At 31.9% G+C, this 7,587-nt stretch overlaps 1 protein-coding gene across 1 annotated transcript in view; it reads left to right on the top strand.

Annotated features, from left to right (window-relative positions):
- The window catches only part of tio (zinc finger domain-containing protein tiptop), a 19,126-nt gene extending 13,137 nt beyond the window's left edge, over window positions 1-5,989 (top strand). Inside the window, exon 3 of the transcript XR_001846964.1 lies at window positions 5,463-5,989. The gene's annotated coding sequence lies outside the window, so the exon portion shown is untranslated. The remainder of the gene's footprint in view (window positions 1-5,462) is intronic.
- The last annotated feature ends 1,598 nt before the right edge of the window (window positions 5,990-7,587 follow it).

A 7,587-nucleotide genomic window follows, 5' to 3' on the forward strand; every position in this document is an offset into this window, starting at 1 on the left:
TATATACCAGGGTCCAACAAAAACCATTGTGAATTTCTATTTTATTTATTTCTCAACTTTACAATAAGGCGGGGTAAATAGTGAGCCACCTGATAAACCAGTATTTTTTTTTTTTCAAACAGTATTGAGTGGAAATAATGACAGCATTTGAGTGTAAACTGAGCGCGTTGTGGAAATGTGTGTATGCATTATTTGAGTTTTACACAGTGTATGCGGCNACCAATACTAATTGGCAACGGTCAAAACTTTTTTTTTTTCAAAAGTTGGGCAAATCGTTAAAATAAAAGAAATTATGCCATTGTGCTCTTACATTTATTTCTCGGTGCTGCCTTTCTCTTTATAAGCTTTCTCTTATTAATTGCTCTCAANTTTTTTTTTTTTCAAAAGTTGGGGAAATCGTTAAAATAAAATAAATTATGCCATTGTGCTCTTACATTTATTTCTCGGTGCTGCCTTTCTCTTTATAAGCTCTCTCTTATTAATTGCTCTCAGAAAGTCAAAGTTCTCTTAAAAAATTTCGCTCTTACCTAAGGCGCTGTTCTCAATGTGCAGAAACACGCTCTTTGAAATCAATGCTCTTAAATAAGAGTAGAAATAAGAGTATATATATTTAAGAGTATTTCGCTTAAAATAACAGCTGAGAGTAACTCAGCGCAAGAGAAATCATAAACAAAACTTTTTGCAAATAATATAAACAACAACATAAAAAACGTTCCGCTGCTGAGAAGCAGAGACGACCAGTTTAAAATAAATACAAAATAAACCTGCAACTTTTTGTTGCAATGAGAGAGAGAGCGTTGCATGCTGTCATCTCTTTCTTTTAACCATTAGCCTTGTTACCTCGAGCGACAGCAGTCCATCACTCTCGCACACTGCATTTGATTCACCTTACTTGCCAGTCTAACAGCCAAGCAGCCAGCCGGCCAACGTATATGAGCTTCAAGTGTACAAACACGGCGGGAGGGCCTATGGAAAGTGCATCAAAATTCAATTAATGTGCACCGCCACCGTGTTGGCTCCACACACACACACGAACACACACATACACACACGCAGTCCCCAAGTAGGCACCCCTCGGTACGAGGTGCATGCTGTCAGCATCATAGCTGGCTTGTGTATGTGCTATACATACATACATATCTACATTCGCTATGTCCGAGCTTGATGAAATGTTGTCCGTCAAGTTCGTTAAGCGAGTGTGCAAGTGAGATGTCAATACGGAATACGAATTGGAGACGAATGTCAGCCATTACTGTCACACTTGTTGTCGTTTAAAAAAACTTACGATTTCACAAATGAATGGGAATGCATACTAAGCCATGATGATATACAGATACATATGTAGATATATACCAGGGTCCAACAAAAACCATTGTGAATTTCTATTTTATTTATTTCTCAACTTTACAATAAGGCGGGGTAAATAGTGAGCCACCTGATAAACCAGTATTTTTTTTTTTTCAAACAGTATTGAGTGGAAATAATGACAGCATTTGAGTGTAAACTGAGCGCGTTGTGGAAATGTGTGTATGCATTATTTGAGTTTTACACAGTGTATGCGCCAGGCTTTTGTTTTTGGATATTCGAAAAAGCAATGGGAAGCTGCCTTTTGCATAGATACCGTTGGACATCGTCAAACAACACTCATTTGTTTGAGATTTTATTGAAAAGAAGCGATATGGTTAACTTTTTTCAAAGGACTTTCGTCCGTTAAAGGGCTCTAAAAATATTTTTTTGAACAAAAAAGAATCAACTTACGGCCGCGGCATAAGTCACCTTCGCACTGAATTATCTGATAAACAATGCTCTGAAAGAAACTTNAAAATTCAATTAATGTGCACCGCCACCGTGTTGGCTCCACACACACACACGAACACACACATACACACACGCAGTCCCCAAGTAGGCACCCCTCGGTACGAGGTGCATGCTGTCAGCATCATAGCTGGCTTGTGTATGTGCTATACATACATACATATCTACATTCGCTATGTCCGAGCTTGATGAAATGTTGTCCGTCAAGTTCGTTAAGCGAGTGTGCAAGTGAGATGTCAATACGGAATACGAATTGGAGACGAATGTCAGCCATTACTGTCACACTTGTTGTCGTTTAAAAAAACTTACGATTTCACAAATGAATGGGAATGCATACTAAGCCATGATGATATACAGATACATATGTAGATATGTATATACCAGGGTCCAACAAAAACCATTGTGAATTTCTATTTTATTTATTTCTCAACTTTACAATAAGGCGGGGTAAATAGTGAGCCACCTGATAAACCAGTATTTTTTTTTTCAAACAGTATTGAGTGGAAATAATTACAGCATTTGAGTGTAAACTGAGCGCGTTGTGGAAATGTGTGTATGCATTATTTGAGTTTTACACAGTGTATGCGCTAGGCTTTTGTTTTTGGATATTCGAAAAAGCAATGGGAAGCTGCCTTTTGCATAGATACCGTTGGACATCGTCAAACAACACTCATTTGTTTGAGATTTTATTGAAAAGAAGCGATATGGTTAACTTTTTTCAAAAGACTTTCGTCCGTTAAAGGGCTCTAAAAATATTTTTTGAACAAAAAAGAATCAACTTACGGCCGCGGCATAAGTCACCTTCGCACTGAATTATCTGATAAACAATGCTCTGAAAGAAACTCTATAGCCCTGTAAATAGACTTATTGACTGAAAAACAACAAAAATTAATGGTTAAAACCACGGCTGCAAACCGGTTTTGAACCGAACCGTCGCTTTTTTCGGGCTTCGAGCCGAAACGCCAAAACCGAACCGAAAACCACTGTAAAAAATGGTTCGATTCGTTTCAGAATGAAAATCCAGTACGGCATTTTTCAAGATTTGTTATGCTTGGTCTAAAAATGCAACCGGTATAGTAAAACTGAAAAATTTTTCTGTTTGATGGCAAGTCCGTGAGTTGTAATTTCGTCCGTATAAAGAATGCTTATTTTTTTCATATAAACGAAAATGCTTAACAATGGTAGTTAAATAAAAAATTTCTAAAACTCGGATTTTTGCAGTTTGGATTAAAAAGTTTGAATCTTTGATGCAATTTTGTTGAAATTTGTAGATTTTTTTTTTAATTTTCGCACAAAGTTTGAAATTTGGATTTATATGCTTGTTGTTATGCAACGAGCTATACATACTTTTATAAAAAAAATAATGAACATCAAACCCACAAAAGAAAATAGTCGCATGCCGCACTAATATTATTTTGATTTTGAGGCCCAGTGCAAGCTCCAGCCTACCGAAACTGAGGTTTTCAACATTAAGCCAAGATTTTGAGGGTAAATTCAAAATTCTGAGTATGCTATTTTAATCTACATATTCGACTACGCTCACCACATGTGCAAACCTTAAAAAGCTTATTAAAATGTTTCCTAATTTCATATGTGTGGGCTCTCAGGCCACTTTAGCTCTAAATGCAATTTTGATTTCGTACGCCAAGCGAACAGCTGATTCAAGCTGCAATACCGACCGCTTAGCTACAAAAAAAAAAAAACTAAAATGCAGATCGATAGAACTTTTTACGCTGATTTCAACCATACTAATTATTTGGGGCATGTAAAAAACAAAGAAAATATAACATATTAAACTTCAGCTTTCCTATTTTTTATATGTTTAATATCTCGGAAACTACTTGACCGATTAGAAAAGTATTGATGCCACTGCAAAGCTAATTTAGTACCATTTTTACGACGTATTTACTATAACGATTTTTATAATAAACTTTAGGTAAATGGCATTTAAAAAAAATGTATATACAATTTCGATTTTTACCACTACTTTCATTAAATTTTGCCTTATAAAAAGCCCTTTTATATGAGCTAATAAGTTGTACCTTCTAAATAATAAAAATTTCTATAGCACTAATTATGCAACTTTCTTCAAAAAAGGTAATTTTATGAAAAAAATCAGCATGATTCCAGTTACATTTTTGGTTTGTCTATAGCTAAAAGATCGGTATTCTACACTTTTTGTAAAAATTTATTCTCACATTTTACATTTGTAATGAAAACGGAATGTCAAACATCTGACACCGAAATTTGTCGGCAGTCTTTGACATGCACTGCGGTATCGACATTTGGTTAGTTTTTAAAATGTAATGAAACGAACAAATGTCCTGATGAAGGCAGTTTTTGATGTCAATGATTTTGACCTAATGAAAACCAGCCGTTGCTCGTGTATGAATATATTAATTGACAGTAACTGTCGTTATGAGCACTTTGTGTAGGTTAGTGCAGAGCAAAAAAAAAAAAATATGCTCTTTATACGCTTTTATCTACTGGACGCCAGATTATATAGAAATACACAGTTTGAATCGGTCAACGTGACTTAATTTATTTCAAAACAAAACTAGATAATTCTGAGGTCATGGCTTCAATTTTACACCACAACAAACCACCAACTAAATATGTGTTTGAACTTCCTAGTGTAAACTACAGACTAATATTTAGTTGGGGTACTTATGGAACACCGTCTTACACCATCTCACGTGTGCAATCTAAACAATAACGAGGATACCCTTGAGCACATTATATGCCATTGAAAAGCGATTTGCAAATCGCATTTGACCAAACTTGTCTTTTGTATTCTTCTTCTAATTGGATAATATATGTATACGACCCACAGATGAACAAATTACTGTGAATCTCAGAACATGGCATTGCGACTAGTGATTAAATTCTATTCATCCTTGGATAAACTAAGAACCAGCTGTTCTTCTTCGCTAGAATCTCAATCAATCTAATCTGACCAAACCTTAGTTGTTTTTCTGATATTTTGACAGTATTCAAAAACAAATTCATACTATTTTTAATCAAGGTAACCGAGCAATATTCAATTAAGTGCTATGTATAAGGACTTTGCAAATCAAGAAAAGCTTTAAGTGAAATGTAAACTTGGCAAGTCACAAATTCTTATTTTTTTCATACATAAAATCTACACTTTTTCATATTTCCTATAAGTGTAAATAAAAATATATATCGCGCGTACCCAACTCAAGAAATGTAAGTATGTATACGATTTACAAAACACCTTAAACAAACAGACGCCAGTGCAAATATATTGTACTTTTGTTTTTGAAATAAGTGTGTATACCGTTACATGTTAAAATCCATTATATAAAATGTAATAACTGAGTATTCGGAAAAATTCACACTTAAACACACTAAAGACAACTCAAAATTTGGCAGCAAACTGTAACTAATATATAACATCGCCTAACTATAATTAAAAGCAAAAAGATTATATTGAAAAATACTGTCAATAATCATATGACTGTACATTAGAGCGGGTTAGTTACTTTGTTAAAAAATCGCACAGTCAACTCACTTAACCGGAAGAGCGCCTTGCAGCTGTAATATACACCAATGATAAATAGTAGTTTATGTTTCATCCTATATATCTACTTATTTTAAAATATTTACTTACTTAATTTCTTTAGGTACTGAACAAATCTTTCCTTCCAACTATAAATTCACAGAAGCAGCGACTTATAAGCGGGAAATACTACATTATCGTTTAAAAATACATATGCGTACATAAATACAAATACAAAGTGAGAAAAAATGTATAGTTTCGAACATTCAAAAAAGTATGTATATAATCTGCAATCAAAAAGCAGGAAAGAAATTACTTGTATCATAGCAATCCCTTTATCAGGCCTAATATGCATGGAGTATAGCCATTACTTAAACAAAATACTCGATTTTACTATTCATAGTAAGAAAGCAAAAAAAAAAAAGCAAAAACAACAACACTAAATCTTCCTTTTAGTAGACACCAAATCAGTGTAAAATAAAAGAAAAAATTTAAGTAAATAAACAAGAACAAATAATGCAACATATGTATACGCAAAATGATACCTAATATACACAAGTACATACCTACAACTAAATAATACATGCATATTTTCCATATACAAACATAAATTGTATTAAAAAGTTATACTAGCATATTAAAAAAGAAATATCTGACGCAGTGCGTAAGAAATAAATGTATTTCTCGTTTTGTTTATAAAACTAAATTTTAAAATTTTATTGTAATGAAAGTGTACTGAAGTGGACATACAGTGACTGAAACAAGCGTTCACATATTGATTTTATTCAATATTCAAAATTTTTTTGAAGTTAAAATTTTTTTATTTTGAAAAAAATATTGCTCATGCAACCATATAAAACACACTTTCCAACTTTATGCAAAATTTAGAAAAATTCAACAAATTTTCAGCAAAATTTGAAACTTTTTAAAATGAATTTTTTCGAATATTTTTGGATATGCATTTTTATAGCGCATACAATTTTTGTAGAATAAAGTTAAGTTTCAAGCGGCTAAAGGATCGCGTTGATTTTTAATCTTGTTTTTTGCGGACGAATTTTTGGATTTTTTTCCATATAAGCATGAATTTCTTATGAAATAAAATGCAATGACAATTTTCATAAATTGTACTTGTTGTACAAAAAAACAACCAAAACGCAAAAACCGTTACAAAAAAAAAATTAAATAAAAATCAACGCAACATTTAATACCAATTTTTTGAATTTTCCTAAGTTTTGTATAAAGTTTGAAGCTCTGGTTTATTTGGTTTTGACTAAAGCTTGGACAATATTTTTTATAGAAAAATAGCCAAAAAAAATTTACTTGAAAAAGGTTTTGAAAATTAAAAAAAAAAACAGCACGTAAGTCACTGTGAATCAAATTTTCAAATTTTATGCAAAATTTAAAAAAATTCAACAAACTTTCAGCNTTGAAAATTAAAAAAAAAAACAGCACGTAAGTCACTGTGAATCAAATTTTAACAAANTTTTATAGCGCATACAATTTTTGTAGAATAAAGTTAAGTTTCAAGCGGCTAAAGGATCGCGTTGATTTTTAATCTTGTTTTTTGCGGACGAATTTTTGGACTTTTTTCCATATAAGCATGAATTTCTTATGAAATAAAATGCAATGACAATTTTCATAAATTGTACTTGTTGTACAAAAAAAAAAAACAAAACGCAAAAACCGTTACAAAAAAAAAATTAAATAAAAATCAACGCAACATTTAATACCAATTTTTTGAATTTTCCTAAGTTTTGTATAAAGTTTGAAGCTCTGGTTTATTTGGTTTTGACTAAAGCTTGGACAATATTTTTTATAGAAAAATAGCCAAAAAAAATTTACTTGAAAAAGGTTTTGAAAATTAAAAAAAAAAACAGCACGTAAGTCACTGTGAATCAAATTTTAACAAAAAAACGTCAAATCTTGAAACTGAATTTTTATACATTTTTTTTTGTGCTGACGGCTTTATGCATAAAGTTTTCGTTAAAGTACTCGTATAAATAAGACATGATTTTATATACAAAAAAAAATTTAACCTGAAAAACAGTGAATATTTAAAAAAATTAAGACGTCAACACTCGTTTGAGTCACTGTAAAAGCAACTAAGCGCTGCAAACTACTTAAATTGTAAAAGTAGAATATAAGTCTTTAGCACTTACGTGCGTAAAAATGTGCATATAAACATAACTTACTACAGAAGTGTTGTATGTTAAATTAAAAAATTGTATATTTATTATTTTTGTGATATT

This window comes from Rhagoletis zephyria, unplaced genomic scaffold (genome assembly GCF_001687245.7).
Source record: "Rhagoletis zephyria isolate East Lansing unplaced genomic scaffold, Rhagoletis_zephyria_1.1 Rzeph_scaffold_00426, whole genome shotgun sequence".
In the NCBI taxonomy this organism is placed as follows: Eukaryota; Metazoa; Arthropoda; class Insecta; order Diptera; family Tephritidae; genus Rhagoletis; species Rhagoletis zephyria.